The 19127-nt window shown below is 41.9% G+C and overlaps 1 protein-coding gene across 1 annotated transcript in view; it reads left to right on the forward strand.

Annotated features, from left to right (window-relative positions):
* Window positions 1–4627: 4627 nt before the first annotated feature.
* Window positions 4628–19127, forward strand: part of entpd1 (ectonucleoside triphosphate diphosphohydrolase 1) — a 61456-nt gene continuing 46956 nt past the window's right edge. Inside the window, exon 1 of the mRNA XM_083788080.1 lies at window positions 4628–4750. The gene's annotated coding sequence lies outside the window, so the exon portion shown is untranslated. The remainder of the gene's footprint in view (window positions 4751–19127) is intronic.

Raw genomic sequence — 19127 nt, forward strand, 5'->3', positions numbered from 1 at the left:
ATTGTATAGGAAGGAACAGGATGATCCCGTTTCATCTATCTGTCAAACGCACTCCCTCTTGTGAACTCTCACATCCTGGTTCTCAAAGTGGGGGTCTGGGGGGGGGGGGGGACCCCCTGGAGTAGCCTGGCTAATAAGCCAGACTCAGATCACGGCAGGCAATTTTCTTTCTTCCAACGGCTGATTCGGTCTGGCTTATTAGCCAGGCTACCCCTGGAGTCCCATGCAGCAAAATTAGTGAATGAATGAATTACAGTTTAAAGTTTAAAACATACACGCTTGAGTGCGAGCTTGTATTATCTGCTATCTGCAGATGTCGAATAATTTAGATTTTTAAAAATACCAATCTTCACTTCTGGAGGGTACCTGGAACCAGAGTAATCTAGTAAGAGAGTAATGACACTCCCGTTGACTCACATTGTAACGATGGAATGCGGAAGTGCTCATTCTATCTCAATGGAATAGTTCCAGCCATAGGAGCAATGTTTGGAACTAGAGCCCATAGGCACCCGCTTTGCGGCGAGATCAAAGCACGTCACCACTCTCTTAATAGATTACTCTGCCTGGAACGAAACATTTTCAGAATAGGGGTCTGCCGCCAAATATATCAATTTGGTGGTCCTTGGCACACACATGTTTTAGAACCACTGCTGTACTGTCTCACTCTGTGATGGACGTGTGGTGAGTGTTCTGGGTGCGGTTGTGTCTCACTCTGTGATGGACGTGTGGTGAGTGTTCTGGGTGGCGTGCTTCACCCATGCGGTTGTGTCTCACTCTGTGATGTGTGGTGAGTGTTCTGGGTGGCGTGCTTCACCCATGCGGTTGTGTCTCACTCTGTGACGTGTGGTGAGTGTTCTGGGTGGCGTGCTTCACCCATGCGGTTGTTTACTGTATACACCCTGCAGGTTGAGGTGAGCTTTCTCCTCTTCACTGTCTGTGAAGTGCTTTGGGTATGAAGATAAAGCGCTACAGTACTGTAAGTGTAATCCATTATCATTATAATTATGTTAAACCACATTCTAAACAGGCTTTTTAACAGATGCCCTAACTCTATCAGACACCTTTTAGTGCGAGGACAGTGTAACATAAGACATAAATAAGAAATAATGCATTAAGCCATTAAAACCGGGAATTCATGTGTGTCACTCATTTTAGATTTTAACCACTATAACCATTATTTTGTACTTTGGCTAGTCAAAAAAATAGCAGATATACAAGCTCATAGAAGGCGTGCTATGAGGGCGGTGTAGATCAGCTATTTTCTTTTATCGTTAACATTAAATCATTAAATATATTTTTTAAATGCGAACATACATTAACTAGAATCTTTGCTTCTGGGGTCACTGATACAAAATATTTTGAGATGGGGGTCGGTGGTCAAATATATATAATTTTGGAGGTCTTTTGCATGAAATGGTTTGAGCACACTTACATAGCAACATACCTTTGGATTTAGAAGACATTTGTAGAATCGGGATCTTTATACAGGTAGGTCTTAATGGGTTAAGGCTGATCCCTTCCTCGATCCTTCCGTGATATGGCAGTTTTTCCAATATTCTGAACACCGCTGTCCTTCGTTTGAATCTATGCTTTGGCCTGTTCAATCTGAAGAAAAGAGCAGATGAGCAAATAAACACAAATGATATAGAATTTAATCTCTCTTTCATGTTCAACTACAAAGGGGAGAATTCACACCTTCATCCATAACAGAGTGGTAAGTAGTAAGCTACAGATCAAATTTGACTATAGATAGTTCTCTGTTAATGACATTGCTTTGTCTGACACAAAAGAAAATGAATAAGGAACAGTTCATTCTAAAACATTTCCAGATGACAATTAAGGCTTTTTTTGTGAGATAGGTCACACACCTTGAGGTCATACACATTAAAAGACTTGGTACATGTACAATTGTGCAGTATGAAAAATGTATACATCTGTACCTACAGTATACAGTGTATATGACATGAACCAATAATGCCAGTCTACTGTGGACAGCAGGGCAGCTAGTGCCTGGCTACACAGCTGAATGACTGTTTGTTTCATGTTCAAATCCAATATTGACTGACTGGCCTGTCTGCACTGAGTGTAATGAAGTAAGGCTTCAATCTGATGGCCTGCCTGCCTCTCAAAGAAGGGGTCCCTGCATGACGGAAGAGAAAGCTTGACAGGAAACAATATGATTCATTGTCTCGGTTATAATTCTCAAACATATCTACACTGGCCCCGAGTTGTAGTCTTAGGGCTCCATTTTCGTCACCGCTAAACCCCTTATCCCTAAACTTCTTTGCCTTTTTTTTACTATTTTGCAAAACATTTTTGAATAGTTAAAATGGCCAGTCTACAAGCTCACAACGTGTCAATGTAGATTGGAACTATTGAACTATTCAAAAATGTTTTTCAAAATAGTAAAAAAAAGGCAAAGAAGTTTAGGGATAATGGGTTTAGCGGTGACGAAAATGGAGCCCTTACTGTCTGAGCTTTGTGTGGGTCTCTAAAATAAACAAAGGTTGGGGCCAAGACAGAGAGAGAAAGAGTGGGGGAGAATAGAGTCCTCTGTATAGCAGCAGTTGGTACTGTATATGCTAGCCCCTCCTTTACAGCGTTTTGTCCTCAACTCGTGTCACATTTGCCATTGACAATGAAAGGAGAATTTACGTCATATGTGTCTGAACAAATCGGCTTTGTGTGGCAACACAAACATTAAATGCCATTGACAATGAACGGAGAATTTATGTAGACGGTCAAATCGGTGTTTATACGCAAATAAAATGCCATTATAAGTCAAGCAGCTCACCCATCACCTGTGGGGTACCGCAGGGCTCTATTTTAGGTCCTAAACTATTTATATTATATATTAATGACATATGCAAAGTTTCAAGCATTCTGCAGTATGTTGTTTTTGCCGACGACACCAACAACTTTTGTGCTGGGGAGAACCTCCAACAACTATTTGAGGTTGTCTCTGCAGAACTAGAGAAACTGAAAATGTGGTTTGACAGTCACTAATAAATTATCACTCAATCTGAAAAAAACTAAATTCATGATCTTTGGAAATAAAAAAATACATTCTAACACATTAGTTGAATTAAAGATTAATAATGTAAAATTGGAAAGAGTTTATGAGAACACCTTTTTAGGAGTAATAATTGACCACAAATTCACTTGGAAACCCCATATAAAGTATATCCGGTCCAAAATAGCAAGAAGTGTTGGTGTTCTAGGCTAAGCAAGGTATTTAATAAACTATAAGTCACTACTCACATTATACAATACGCTAATATTACCATATCTATCCTATTGTGTGGAGGTCTGGGGAAATAATTACAAAGGAAACCTCCAGCCACTTGTCATCATACAAAAGAGAGCCATAAGATTAGTGCATAAGGTAGGGTATTACGATCATACTAATGAACTATTTTTAAGGTCAAATACATTGAAGTTTATTGATTTAGTTGAACATAAAACAGCTCTTATTATTTATAAAGTAAGAAATAGACTAATTCCTAAAACTATCTTGTCATACTTCAAGGATAGGGAAGGGGGGTATGAGTTAAGAGGAGACTTACATTTCCAACAACCCAGTGCCAAGACCACTCGGAAGAGTATGTGTATCTCTGTCCGAGGGGTTAAGATCTGGAATGCCCTACCAGAGGAAGTCAAACACAGTAGTGACTTTTAAAATTTTTCAAAATTGCTCAAGCGAATCCTTTTGGCCAAATACAGCATACTATAGGGAAATTATGTATATGGTGGATGTTGACGTTATTGTATGATCAACTGATACTTTTTGTACAGGTTTTTAAATAAGTAATTAGTGCTGTCATTATTAATAATTAATTAACTAATATTATTGTATTTATGGTAACATAAAGAAATGTGTGAACCAAATTACATTACTCAGCAACAACATAAATGATAATGATCATTGGCAATGAGGGTAACGTGAATAGGGATAATAACAATTATAATGTGTAATCTAACGGTTATGTAATGCTATCTCTACGGTGACACTGGGGGGGGGGGGGGGGTTGGTGTTTGGTGTAGGGTGGAATTCTCGTTAATGTAATGAGTATTACGATTCATGTTCTGTTGTAAGTAGGATAGGCATTTATAAGCTTTTAGCTTCTGCCTACTCCTTTTGATCATCTTCATGTTTTCGGTTTTGTTGTGTTTTCATAACAGCTTGCATTCATTGTCTTTGAATATTGTGTTTGAAACTGAAGGATGATCAAATAAACTAAACTAAACTAAACCATTGACAATGAATCAACAAACAAAGGCCCACATTTTGTCATACAAACTGTACGTAGACATACGAGTTATTGCCTGTCAGGACTTCACACAGCTGCTGACTCAAGAAAATGTGATGCAACTGACCTTGAGAGTCTTCTCCAATTACCATCACCTCTCTCTCTCTCTCTCTCTCTGTCTCTCTCTCTCTCTGCCCCCCCGTCACACTGTCATCTAATGTTTCCATTGTGCTCAGGATGTGTTTCAGGAAGTAGAAAGAGACGTTATCAAATCAGGAAATGCCAAATGAGGAAACTCCAAAACGTTGTGAAAGACCTTGACGTGTCGTGGCAACAACAGAGTGAAGCATCATTTAAATGGCACGACAGAAAGGTGGTTGACACAGTGTAGTGTTATGTTCTTTTCTTGTCACAGCACCTGCATGCAGACGATGCCACTGTAACCACCTTGAACCCGAGTCACTTGACCTGCGTGGGAAACCAACCCAAAACATCTACCGGTCAGTCAAAATGGAATATTGTCAATAAAACTGCACCTATGATTCACATGATGCAACTACTTGCAACCATTATCCCCGCAATAGAGGGTATGCGCATGCTTAAAGTGAATGGCACATCGAGTGGCAAATCGAGTGGCAAAGCAACATGCAAAGTGAGTTTAACATTGTTTAACGTTGTTTAATGTAATCAGAGAGGACTTTTCTGTTTGGATGTATGGGTTGTCAAGGTCAGAAAGTAGTTGTTTTGCCACTCAGTAGGCATTCCTGCATAACTTCCGGGTTTGATGATGATATCACGCGCATACCCTCTATAGCAGTTGCAAGGAATTGAATTGAATTTGGTGTGGTTGACCTAAAAACTGTTGCATTGGTGCGGTTGGGCCGGCTTTAGGCTTCTGGCCGGGCTACTCTGCTACACTAGCTCCTGCTGATAGATTTTATATATAGATCAGGGGGGCAGTCAGCCAGATATTTCGTGAAGCCTCATTTGAAATCGGTAGTTCATATAATGGCCTGTTGTGGCGCTGGACTGGACCCAAAAAGCCCCATAGCTCCATAGAGGCCCATGTATTTTGGCCCAACTTCACCTAGACTGTATTACCTTAATAAACATGGTCATGAATACTTTCTTCTTCCAGTCACTAGTTTAAAGTCTCATTTCTAATGTCATAATATTCTTTTTGGAAAATTATGGTCCCATTAATTAAAAAAATGACCATAAAGTTGCGTATGTTCTGAGGGGCGTGGCTACCGTTACAGTCTATGATCGGGATTCCCCACCCACTCGAGTCAAAATAAAAACCAACGGAGAAGAAGGGGGGAAGTCCCGCCTCGTTGTCTGGGCAGCCAATGACCAGCTGGTATACAAAACGGAGCCAGCCAATAGCCAGCTGGTACCAAAGATGGCGACTTACATCAGGAATTAGCATATTATTACAGGCTTCATTTTACGTTCATGTTAGACCCGGGGAACGCTTTGTCCATATTTTTTACAGTCTATGATATAGATTCAGGGTTTGTTTCATAATAACAGTAAACGCAATTAAACACGCGTCATATTCTGCGCATGTCATATAATACGTGAATGTTTGGCAAAAGGTTTGGGGAAAAAGGAGGCCAATAAAGTATTGGTCGGGTCATATCGGTATCGGCGAATATGCCAGCCTAACCACTGATCCGACACAGGGGTAAAGGGTTGACACTATGGCAGTTAAATAAAATGTTGGGGCATGTGAAGTTTGCGTTTGAGTTGCCCCAAACTGCAAGTGCACATTTGACTCTTTGAGTGAGGAGTCTGCTATAAACACAACATTAGATATATAGATAGCTATATTCCCGGTCGGTGGACTTCAAAATAAGATATTTATGGCCCAGGCCGTAGCGTAACGGTCTGGGCACCGGACTGGTAATCCAGTCGCAGTGTGCCGCGGGTTCGACTCCCGGACCCGACACGGCCTTTACTGCATGTCATCCCCCCATCTCTCTCCCGTTTCCTGTCAGCCTACTGTCTGTCCCTTCAAAAATCAATAAAAGGCGTAAGCCGCAAAAAAATATCTTAAAAAAAATAAAAAAAAAATAAAAAATAAGATATTTATTTCTATTGTAGTATTATTATAAATATTATTATCTGGTATCAGTAGCCTATTCGGTATCGGCTAACACAGAAATTGTGGTATCGGGATCGGATCGGAACATCCCTAACAAAAACATAGGCTACTGTTACAATTATGAATTATCATTGCACTTTTTCAATTAATGCAACCATACCAAATGGCCACATGCCCATAAAATGTCCAGTTAAAGTGCATCTAAGTTAGGAGTTTACAGTATCCAAGTTTATACAACCAGTAAAGCATTTTACAAAGTGGTTTGCTTCAGGCAAAGTGCCATTGTGACGGTTAGCTCTACTGGTTTAAATACTGCCGAGTCACTCACCTGAAGGGAGATAATTGGATGGGGGGTTTTTGGCCCCGGATGTGTTGAGGGACTCCTTTAAGATAAAAAAAATCCCCCTAGAGGCGAATCGTGCAGTGTAATTCAGAAGTGCTGGGGTGTACACGCACAGCCAATTATTTTTTGAAGTCGTGCATTCGACCCTGTCCAGCAGTTTTTGCCCCCCATGGGCAGTAGAATTGCCATAGCATACAGTTATTGAGAAGGTGAGCGAACACACTCCATCACAGCTGAACTGTAACTGGAACATTTCCAACCGTTTGACACTCCCAAGTCTCCTAGTATAAGCTGCCTTATATAGAAAGAATAGTCTTTTGTTGAGCATTTTCTTCTGAAAGCTCTTCTCCTCCGTATACACTAGTATAGTATACACAACAGATAGACCTACTTTATGTTATTGGCTTTGTGTCAAATTGACAGAGCCGTGATGATGTTTCTGGGTCACAGTCCATTGTTTTGCTTACTTCCCCCTTTTTTTCCTGTACCTCTCTGTCTGTCCCCACAGGGCAGAATAAAAATGAGGCAAAAAGAGCCTTGATGTACTGTAGGGCTGTACCGCAGCGCTCCTCCCACTGTTAGCGAGCATTAGAAAAGTACAATAGGCAATTTTAATTGTGTATGAGGAACCTTGGGGATAGCAGCGAGCTATTGTGTGCTGTTGTTTTCTGCTCCACACTAGTGGCTTGACCCTGATTCCCACACTCTGTTTAATTTTGTCGTGGTTGGTTGGGAAACTATAGCTATACAAAAACAGTTACTTTTCAGAAACGAGGTGAAAAAAGTAACAAACTTGTTGTTTTCGGTATTTATAAAAAACCCATACAGACAGACTTAAAGCGGCACTGTCACCTTTTTTTAAATGAATACATTTGTGTACAATCCAATCTGAGTATGATAACTTTTGGGGTTGTTGTCTCCCTGCTCTTCTATTGAGACATTTAGCTCGTGTCAAAGGTCATGTCTCACCATGGACACAAAGATCTGACACAAATTTTGACCCGATGGGCAAGATTCAATTTACCAGCCCGGGGCGGCTGGCGTACTGTAGCTGTCCAGGCACCTTGGCAGGTAATCCAGTCTGGCAGTGTGCCGTTAACCTGACGCTGCCAGATGAGGGCGGTATTGGGTAACCATGTATCCCAACACAGCATTCATCTGGGATCTCTCAGACAGTTGAGCTGACAAAAATCCGTTCCGTACCGGACCAATCAGCGTGAGCTAAGGGCGGGACATGGGCGAAACCGGATGTGAAGCTATATAGACACGTCAATATGATTGGTTGTGTTTGCACGCCCACACGGTGATAGACAGACGGTCCCATCCAATCATCTACCAAGTATCTTGAAAAAAAGGAACAGCCCCGTCATCGAATTTGCTTCCGCGATCCCAGATCCCAATAAGCTGTGAAACAAATTTGTGTAGCAAGCTTCTTGGATCTGGCAGCGTCAGGTTAGTGTGCCGTGGGTTCGACTCCCGATCCCAACGGCCTTTACTGTGTGTCACCCCCCCCCCCCCCATTTCATAAATAAATAAAAAAGGTAAAACAAAATGTAACAAAAATAGACGATTTACACGTCACAATGTGTGAGCTTGTAGTTTTGCCATTTCGTGTGACGAAGTAGGCCCATTCATTTACAAAAAAAGAAGGCTGTGCGTGTTAGATTTTTGCAAATGGTCGAAATGTATATACTGTAGGGTTGAAGTGGTTACAGTAATGTATGTTTTTCTAATCAAAATGTAAATCTCCAAAGTAACTAGTAACTAAAGTTTTCAAATAATTGTAGTGGAGTAAAAGTACAAATGTTGTTTCTGTGATGTAGTGGAGTAGATGTAAATTTATTGGAAATTGGAATACAGTCAAGTAAAGTACAAATACCTCAAAATTGTACTTAAGTACAGTATTTGAGTAAATGTACTTAGTTACTTTCCACCACTGGGTTAACGGCAGGAGGATGAGTTAACAAAACGTCAACAAAGAGAGAAGTATATGACCAAGCTGTCCGTCTGATGACAAAAAAGCTTACGAAAGGAGAGAAGTATGACTAAGACACAGAACTGGTCAACGTTATCCTCAACTTCATATTGACATCTGTTGTCCAGATCATATCTCACACCAGGGCTGCAGGGCTGAATCATTCAGGCCGCGGTAGTCAAGTCATACACCCAGCCAGGCCACCCTATCCCTATACCCACACGCGTGTATGTTTGGATTACAACAGAGCCATAGAGTATAGACAGAGTTGCGACATTGAGGGGGCAGAAAACAACACGGTCACGTGGTTCATGTACTCGCGCGAGCCCTATCGACTCCAATACATTCCGTAAACTTCCGGTGTCCCTGTTCGCCAATACAAGTCTATGTAGAAGAGGACTGGCCCCATGAAGTGAACGGAGTTGTCGTAACTCTGTCTATACTCTACAGGCTCTGGATTACAAGTAGGGCTGTAAGTAGAAAATTCATATCTATGTATTTATGCCAAATATTGCGATATCGATACGATATACGATATTACCGTTAAAATATTCATGTTCTACATTTTTACATTTTGCAACACTTGCAGCACGCACGCACGCACACGTGTGGGGATTGAAAAACAATAAAACCTGGGTGATCTACTGTATGCTATCAAATTGTATGTTTATTCACGCAGCATAGTACTGTACAGTATATGAATGATACATTCTCTGGCTGATTTTAGTTTCTACCCTTCTAAGGACCAGCTGAGACCCCAACTTTGAGAAACAATGGTGTAGTGACGCGCGGGAACCCCTTTTGGTGTTTTAAGAATTATGTTATACTTTAGCTATTGAAAAATGGCAGATCTACAAGCTCATAGCGCGGCACCAAGTGCCGCGCTACGAGCTTTTAGGTCTGCTATTTTAGAAAAATCGTGAAAATGTGTTGCAAATCTTTGAATATATATTCTGTCAGAGCGATAGTTTTTAACTCAATCTTTGCTTCATGGGGGGTCCCTGGAACAACATATTTTCAGATGGGGGTCGGCGGCCAATTACATATATCTTTGGGGTCCTTGACATGAAAAATCTTAAGAACGACTGACATAGAAACATAGGCTTTTCAGAAAACTGTCAGGATTTAGAAGACATTTGCAGAAACGTCTTCAGGTCTAAATGGGTTAAGAGCGTACCGGAGTTAGTGGGAGGGGCCTATTTTACCAAATGTAACAAATGTAAACAGACTAGAGGCGAAGTGACTAACGGGTGAGTTGGTGACTTTGTCCTCATCGCCGAAGTCAGGGTCTCTGTGAGGCTAGTACATTTACTTAACTACTGTACTTGAGTACAATTTTGTGGTATTTGTACTTCCAATTTCCAAAACTTCTACTCCACTACATCTCAGTTCCAAATATTGTACTTTTACTCCACAATATTTATTTGAAAACTGTAGTTACTATACAGTCGTTACTTTGTATATTATTACAACAAAACATATTGTGGCGACAGATACACAACTCAGGAGCAAAAGTCAGGGTTGCCTATTCACTGAGGCAGTCATTGAACATAACTCAAACCAGGAAATACATTTTCTCTCTTTCTTTCAGAGGAATGCTGTCAAAGGTTGAGAGTTCAACATAAAGTTCATTTGCAGGGGGATAAGGCCTCACCCACACCTTCGCAACAGACTGATGTATGCTTGTTGTATACAAAGGGTGTACAACTGTACATCTTGCCCCAATGCATTTCCAATGGGAGTCACATGGTTTGACGCAACATTTGTGTTGTATGAGGGGGAGGGGGGCAGGCGAAACACAGCCGAAAGCCATACAACAGCTTGTAGTACAAAATGTTGTATCAATTCAAACCATGTGACTTCCATTGGAAATGCATTGGGGCGGCCATGACACTTACATCTTGCTTACATCTAGCATGCATCAATGTTGTATGCTAGATCGAAAGGTGTGAGTGAGGCCTAGGGAGGACGTCACAGGTAAGCTTGAATTACTTTCACAGAGGATTCGGGTAAGTATTCCTGCAAGGGATTCCAGAGGTGAGTATATGAGGTAGGTACAGGTTTAGCTTTAGGCCTAGTGTAGTTCTTAGAGTAGGTTTTCCTTCCCACAGGTCAGATATCAACGGGTCAACTCAAACACGTGGATAAATGTCAATAAATGTATTTCTACTCAGCCTGTACTCGAGTTAGTTGTACTCCTTCGCTGTACGCTTTGTACTGGGGCGAGTATTTCTACTCCTTTTCCATATCCGTGTACTCTGGTTGTTTTCCTCCCATTTCCATGAGCCGAATAGTCACTTCATATAAGCCGGTCTAGTGCACGCGCTTGGTGGCCAAAGAGCACGTGTCCGGTATAATGCCTGCGGGGAGATACAGAGAGAGTGCGCTTGTCAGCGATTTCATCATGGTATTTGAAATAGTGGATGTCTTGCTTACGACCCAACTTCCTTGCCCACAGCCTCGCCTCGTCTCTGGAGAGTGGATCTGTTAGTGAGGCAGAGTTCTCCCTTTCATACTGCTGTGCTCAGGTGTGCTGATGAGCGCAGGTGCGCTGAGTTGTCTGAGTTGATGGCAGGGGACGTACTTGCCGTCAATCACCCGCCCCAGAGTGTGCCGTCCCACGGTGGCTCTCTGCATCCCTCTCTCTCCAGAGCGGCGCTTGCTTGTTCGGCGGTAATTAACCAACGAGACACCACAATGTATGTACCACTTCAACCCTGTATACATTTCCTCCATTGTGAGCTTGTAGATCTGCTATTTTCAAAGGTTGAAAAGTTGAAATGGGACATTCTGCATAATAAGTACATTTAGATTCCAAAACGTTTGTACTTTTATTAAAGTGCATTTTGAATTCTAGACTTTTTCTATTAGTATTTCTACATTGCAGTATTGATACTAGTATATTTATTTAAGTATTTTTTCAGTGGGTCGGGAGCAATTTTTATGGGTCGCAAGTCGCGACTCGAGTAAATACCCCTTTATTTTTGGTTTTCGATACATTTTGTTTTTCATTGTTTTTATTTCAAAAGATTACAAACATATATAACGAATTCCATTAAAACATGGAAATCCATTATTAGATGGAATAAAACACTTTTAGTGAAAATATCGGATTCACAAGCTCACAACACGTGGCATCGCAACGTGTTGAGAGCTTGTAGATCAGCCATTTTCACTAGTTTGGGTCCCGGGGAGACATCATAGTCATAGGCGGAGCGTGCATGCAAATATTATATATATTTTATTATTTTAGCGTTTTTACAATGCCCTAACCCCTAAAAATGAGTTATTTAGGTAGTACAGCAGCTCACACACATACACACATGCACTACAGCCGTACAGCGAGTCATCATATCATGATAAGAGAGATGATTACAAACTACAGTCAGAAGCCAGAAGTTAAGTTTAAAAAAAAAAGGGAAAAAAAAGAAAAATATTTTCTTTTTTTTTGCCAGGGGGGTGCAGTGCCCCCCCTGCACCCCCCCAAGTTCCGCCCATGATCATAGTTTTCTTTTGCGTCTCAAGCTAAAAAGTTTGGGAACCATCCGCTGGGCTAGGCTATGTCAACACTGTATGTGTACATGGGAAGGAATTCTTGTGGTGGTGGGTGTCACTGGAGACTGTTATTGTATTATTGTGGAATATTTCATCCTTCGATTGTCTGGTTTCTCTGTATGATGGTTATTGTTTAGTTTTTTACAGCCTTCTCTGATGACAGTGTAAAGCAGTGGTGGAAAAAACTTGTGAGTACAAGTTTTACTTACAGTACCGGTAGATAAAAGTATCAATACTGCAATGTAGAATAGAATTACTTAGAATAATTACATAATTTCTTACAGAAACTGTCAGATAAGACAAGAGAGTTGGACAAACTTCGTGCAGAATGGACATGCAGATCAAGTCAGGAAAAAACAATATCCAGTCAATACTGTTGTCAATACGAAAAGAGAGTTGAGCCAGGAGGCAAAGCTCTCTGTCTATCATCTCCCTTAGAGATAGGGTGAGAAGTTCAGTCACACGAGAGAGACTCGCTGCTTCTTCGCCTGGAAGGGAGCCAGCTTAGGTGGTTTGGGCATCTGGATGCCTCTCGGACGTCTCCAAAGGGAGGTCCTCGAGGCATGTCCCGCTGGGAGGAGACCCCAGGGCAGACCAAGGCGCAGTTGGAGGAAACACATGGGTTAATGTTGCTCTGGAGATGGAAGTCTGGAGCACTCTGGTGGAGCTGTTGCCCCTGCGACTCGACTACGGATAAGCAGTTGAAGATGGATGGAATACTCATTATGCAGAATGTCCCGTTTCACAAGTTTTCAAACATATTAAAATGTATATAAATCTTTTGAAAATAGCAGATGTACAAGCTCACAATGCGTCCGATCACGACGCATTGTGAGCTTGTAGATCGTCTATTTTCAAAGTACAATATTTGCCTCTGAGATGTAGTGGAGTAGAAGTAAAAGTATTGGAAATTGGAAATGCTCAAGTAAAGTACAACAAATACCTCAAAATTTAGTTACAGTACTTAGGTAAATGTACTTAGTTATTTCCACAAGTGGTGTAACATGATCCCTTATTTCATTGTCAATGACTGGCGTTGTTGGCAGGATTGTAGAATCCGGTAAGAAGAACTTCGACAGAAAAAAAAGCTTAACCCATTCTGACCTGAGATCAGATTCTATAAATGTCTTCTACATCCTGACAGTTTTCTGAAAAAGCTATGTTTCTATGTCAGTCGTTCTTCGAATTTTCAAAAATAGCAGACCTACAAGCTCGTACCTACGAGCTTGTAGATCTGCTATTTTTCAATAGCTAAAGCATAACGTAATGCTAACACCAAAAGGGGTTCCCGCCCAAAATGGGTTTGGAGTCAACTCAATAATATACGGTACAAGGCAAGGATTTTTCCTTCCTCTTCTTCCTTCCCATGGAATAAAGTCCATGCTGTGACTGACATTTTAAATCACTTCGCATTTATTGGACTAATTACCTGTAAGAACAGGTAATTATAGAAGAAATTATAAATTGAGTAAAAGTAAAATATGAAAATCACACCCGTGTGAGGTGAGGGGCGCTCTTATCATCTTACATCATCATACATCATCTCATTCTGGCCAATCACAATTTGCGTCCGCACTTTTCCGTCTTCACTTTTCTGCCCTCACTTTTAGCTTCAATATGTACTTTGCTTCGCTCAGCCAATCAAAATCATCGCTATGGGGTGATCAGCCAATCACAAGCCAATGTTTGTGTTCACGCTAAACCGGAAAGCTGGGCATAGGAGGGCTAAGCCCCTCAAAATATTGATAGTTTTCTCAGGAATAACAATATTCTCACAGTACAAAGAGCAGCTAGTAACAACATCCGTCAGTTCATTGATGTCGGCAGAGGCCTCAGAGAACATGTCCTCAAGGAGGCCCCGGAGGGCCTCACAAGCGTTGTTATCATTCCACTTCTTAACCCATTCTGAACTGAGATCAGATTCATACGAGGTTTCCACTGGACACCCACTGGTCTGATTAACCCATTCTGACCTGAGATCGGATTCTAGAAATGTCAGTCGCTCTTCGATTTTTCAGAAATAGCAGACCTACAAGCTCGTATCGCGCCACTCGGTGGCGCGATATGAGCTTGTAGATCTGCTATTTTTAAATAGCTAAAGCATAACATGATGCCGACACCAAAATGGGTGCCCGTTCAGAATGGGTTAATGCTCTGCATTTTACCACATTTTAGAGCAGTGCGGTAAACAGGGAAAAGGTGCACACAGTTATGACCGGAGGCCCCCGGGGGGGCCTCGGGAGGGGTACAGATTTGTATGCGTCTTTGACATTACCAAAACACATGTGACTTCCATTGGAAAAGCATTGAGGCGGCCATCAAACACAGGCAGAGCACAGAACAGTTGTTCTTTATGTGTGTATGAAGCCTTACAGGTCTGTAATTCTGTTTCACTCTCAGAGTTATGGGGGTCCTTGAAGTTAAAAGGTTTGTGAACCACTGTCCTAAGTAGTTATCTGCGAAAGATAATGAGAGTAGTTTATGGTCGAGGATTTAAATCAATGGCTGTAAGCGTCAAAGGTTGTTGGCGTGACACGACGCTGGTGCCAGCAGGACCCACCAACGAAAGATCAATGGATGGACATTATTGAGGAACTGTATGCTATGGAAAAACTAACATTCATACTTAGACTACAAGAGGATGAGAGCAACTGATTTAGCGAATACAATGGCTATGGTGCTGTGTGTGTGTGTGTGTGTGTGTGTGTGTGCGTGCGTGCGTGTGTCTGTGCGTGTTGCTCCCACCCCTCCCTGTTTCCTTTAATCCCCCCTGCCTCACTTCAAGGCTTCTTTCGGGTTTATACTGTTTACAGTATAAACCTACAGTAGGGAACGGACATGGAATTGGAAACTCCACAGGGTAAGTGCCTTAAATTGGAGTCCATGCTATAGTGTGTATATGGCATGACATGATTGGCATGTGATAACTTTCTCATAATCTGTAACTCCACCACAAGAGTGTGTAGGCCACGGGATGTGACTGCAAGAGAAATTGTGAAACTAGCTTTGCCTCAGCGAAATTTCCTGTTGATGTCCCATTCCCTATATTATACAGTATATATTATATTATTGGGACCTGAACCTCGACGGTCTGTCTGTTTGCCAGGAATTCATAAGTGCATCGAATCTCATTAGCATCCGTTTATGATCGAAACTCATTAGCATTGTGAACCTGCATGAACCTGCAATCTATAAATACTGTGTGAATTCAGTAAATTATTAAACAGAAAGGATAGTGAGACGTGTTACACTTTAATGTCTGGTGTCAGCCCCGGCTCTCTGCGGTGCACCGCCGCCTGCAGATGCTTCTCGTTTAGAGGCGTCACTTGTCTGAAAGCCAGATTCATCATTTTGAAGCGCAACGTTGTTGCATAAATTACGGGCCGTAAAGCACACAGTAAAAGCACCAGTGACACGCGTCAAGAGAAAAATAAATAAAAGTCGCACGCGTGTGAATTGAGAGGCGCCCACTGTGGCTGCCACACGATTGCAGATTCACTGCCACTACGGTGTATATACGTTACCAGACATGATTAATGCAATTGTATAAAACGAAACAGTCACAAGGTGACCATATTTATGTCTCACGTCATCCTTTAGTCCCCTAAACAAACAACAAATTAAAGGTCTATAGACTTGGCTGGCAAGCGATTTTTGTTAGAAGTGCTCTAAATAAACATTAAAACTCCATGGACTTGGCTGCCATGTGACGTCATTTTAAAAGCCATGCATTGGAGGGGCTATAGCGTAGCCTGGCTGATAAGCCAGACGCAAATCAGCCCTTGGCAAAAAAAATTGCCTACCGGCGGATCACGAGTTAACTTTCTGCATTGCTCCAAGTTTCCTCCAACTCATCGTGCCATCACGTGTCAATGTTCCAAAATAGAACTGAGCCCTGACTGAGAGATGCATCAACAGGTTGTGACGAGTCCAATTGATTGCCTCCGGTGTGGCCCAGGGCAGACATTGCAAACAACGGGATTTGTCTTACATTTGCGCGAGTCTGACGCTTTCAGTCTGTCACAGCCTTCAGGCTGTACACATCATATCAGAATGAGTGAAAAAACAATAGCAGACATCCTGAATTCCCACAGCATATCTTTGTGCATGCATGGTTTTGTTGGCTTATCACTGCTTCTAGAACTCACCCTGAGACTTGGCAAAGGTTTTGTTGTATGCAATGTCATGCACTCCCTACTATGTCCAGTATTATCCACCCTTACCTGCACACTTAACTAACACAATGTCTACCCTGGACAACGCTCCAATAGGCTCTATATTTGCACACAGAATAACTTCCCGGCAAGGTATATGGAAAAGAGGTAAAGTCACCGACGTCTTTTTCACTATCATGCAATTCCAGACAGCAGATTCGTCGCACCATTATGGGAGCCAAACTACACCTGGAAGTTTGGTGGAATGCATTGGAGTCAGTGAGAGCCCAGTGACCAGCTCATGAACAAACACTATTTCTGAATGACTGAGACCTTTTGTAAAGTAATCGCTTCTGGAAAATAACAGAAGACACATGTCTGCTGTGTTGCTTTTTCGATGTTTACACTGTGTAATTTTATAGAGGTATCTAAAGTACCTTTCTGAACGTACCACGTAAGTATCGGCGAGACGCTTCCTGTCTGTCAGCCAAATCTCGCGATACCTACGAGACAGAAACGATACCTACCGCTGTTTAGATGCTCAATATAATGACATTGAAAAGCAAGTGACTAGAAAACAACCTGTGATATGTCTTCTTTTATATTCCTGAACCGATTACTGTATATGATAAAGGTCTCAATTGTTCATAAATAATGTTTGTTCATGAGCTGGTCCACCCTACACCTCCATTCACTGCCATGTATTCATTGAACTTGCTGTGTGAGATTTTCCTCCCAAGAAAGCGTCCATGAAAGTGTCATGGCGCGTGCCATGGCGTCAGCGGTGTCTCTTCCTTCTGTTAGCTTCCTTGCCTCCGAGCTCTCCCCCTCAGTCAATTTATTCGTAGAGAAATTAGGTGAGGCAGACTGTCTTTTTCTCCCGTAAGGGGACAAATTAAATGACGGCGTCGCCAGTTTACGTGAAATACAAGCGATCTCTGTAAAAATGTCACCCTTTTGATGAAATGCTACCGCAGAGCTCAATTCACAATTTCTGCCTCAGTCCGAAAACCCTTAAACAAAAACTGCCTACTCCCGCACACGCATTCCTCCGTTTCATTTATCAATGTTTCAGTCAAACAAGGACCTTCGTCAGGTCATGTCCTGATGTACTGTATGCAGTTTCATTCAAACTGGGATTTAGTCCCAGACTCCATGCAGCACCACAGACATCTTTTTAAAGTGTGCATGATGATCTCTCCTGAGTCCTATTGCAGTTTGCAGACTCCACCTCACACCTATAGCATTATATTTTCCTCTTACTACTTATTCTATCCTAATAGATTTATACTATGCAGTACATGCAGATGTACATGCATGTTGGTTACTTGTTCAAGTATACCGGCTTAACCCTAGCCGCACACGGAAGCCGCGGGTTAACCGGCCACGTACAATAGTCGGCCTAAGGGGATGTCGGACTAACGTGTGCCCCCCTAGAGCAGTGGTTGCCAAACTTTTTCATGTCAAGTACCCCAAAATTGACACCAATTAGCCCGCGGACCCCCATTAGAAAATATATGTCCCCCTCCATAAGAGAAGATTTTTACGGCTCTAGCAGAGATTCTCAACCCGTTTAAATTCAAGGACCCCCAGTTTGACATGCATTAGTCTAGGGACTAATGCATTTAATGGCATTTCTATCTCTGAGACCCCAATTTATATTGTAAAATCAATGTTAATTTAACTCTGAGAGTGTACAAATGGAACCAAATGGACCAATTGGTTACAGACCCAAGGGTCCATTTGGTTCCAAACTATCACTTAGCTGGGGACCCCCTGGAACTCCCTCTAAGGACCCCAGGGGAACCACTGCCACTGCCCCACTGGCTGCTTTGGGCCGCTACACAGCCTTCACACCTACGTTGTGTGGAGCTGGCTCATTTGTTTGCGCCCGATGCCATGAGGACACAACGAGTATAAGGCCAAACGGCGCCAGTGCAACTACAGTAGTCGCAGCTCCTTTGCAGCAAAACAGTTAATGCTGTATGGTTGCTTGTCCAGATGCAAAGCATGTTATTTAGATAGCATTTTGACAGCATTTGTGACCGCTTCTGACCGAGGCTAAGCCATTGAATTTTTTCATGTCATGTGAAAGCAGGGGAATCATAGCTTCAAATTGACATAATTATTGGTTGTCGCTCTGGATTAAGAGCGTCTGCTAAATGCCTAAATTGTAAATTGTAAATTGTTGTTCAGTTTGACCCACCAGTTTTGGAGATATGACTTATAGAGTAATGCCTTGCAGAAAACAGCGAGTTGAGAAAACAGGCTTGAAAGGTTCACTTCGGTGGTCTCTAACATTACATTAACATTAACATGTTTGGGCATTTAATTTCATATTTACATGATTTCAGCTCTGACATTTATTTCAGACATGCTCTAGTATGTGAAGAGTCTGCCTGTGCTATTAACTCATTTTGGATTTAAAAAAAAAAAGAAATCTGTTCTTCTCCTTTCCTGAACAGTGAACTGTCTCTGTATCAAAAAAGAGTCACATTTAGACAGATGTGAGGTTTGACGTTTACCTGGTAAGTAAATTAAGTCCTACTCTGATCTTGCACTTCGTAAAGTTGCCCTAGATAGGCCTATACTGTACTGTAAGTGTCTGCTAAACGCCTAAACTGTTAATTACAGAAACGGCAGCCGGCTGCATGCCAAAGCTGGACAGTAGGCATGTTTATGGCTGTCGCCTGACTCTGGAGGCTTGCTGTCTACGCTGGTATTCGATTGACTCCCTTTGCTG

The sequence above is a fragment of the Protomyctophum parallelum genome, assembly GCF_964188405.1.
Source record: "Protomyctophum parallelum genome assembly, chromosome: 17".
NCBI classification, from domain to species: Eukaryota; Metazoa; Chordata; class Actinopteri; order Myctophiformes; family Myctophidae; genus Protomyctophum; species Protomyctophum parallelum.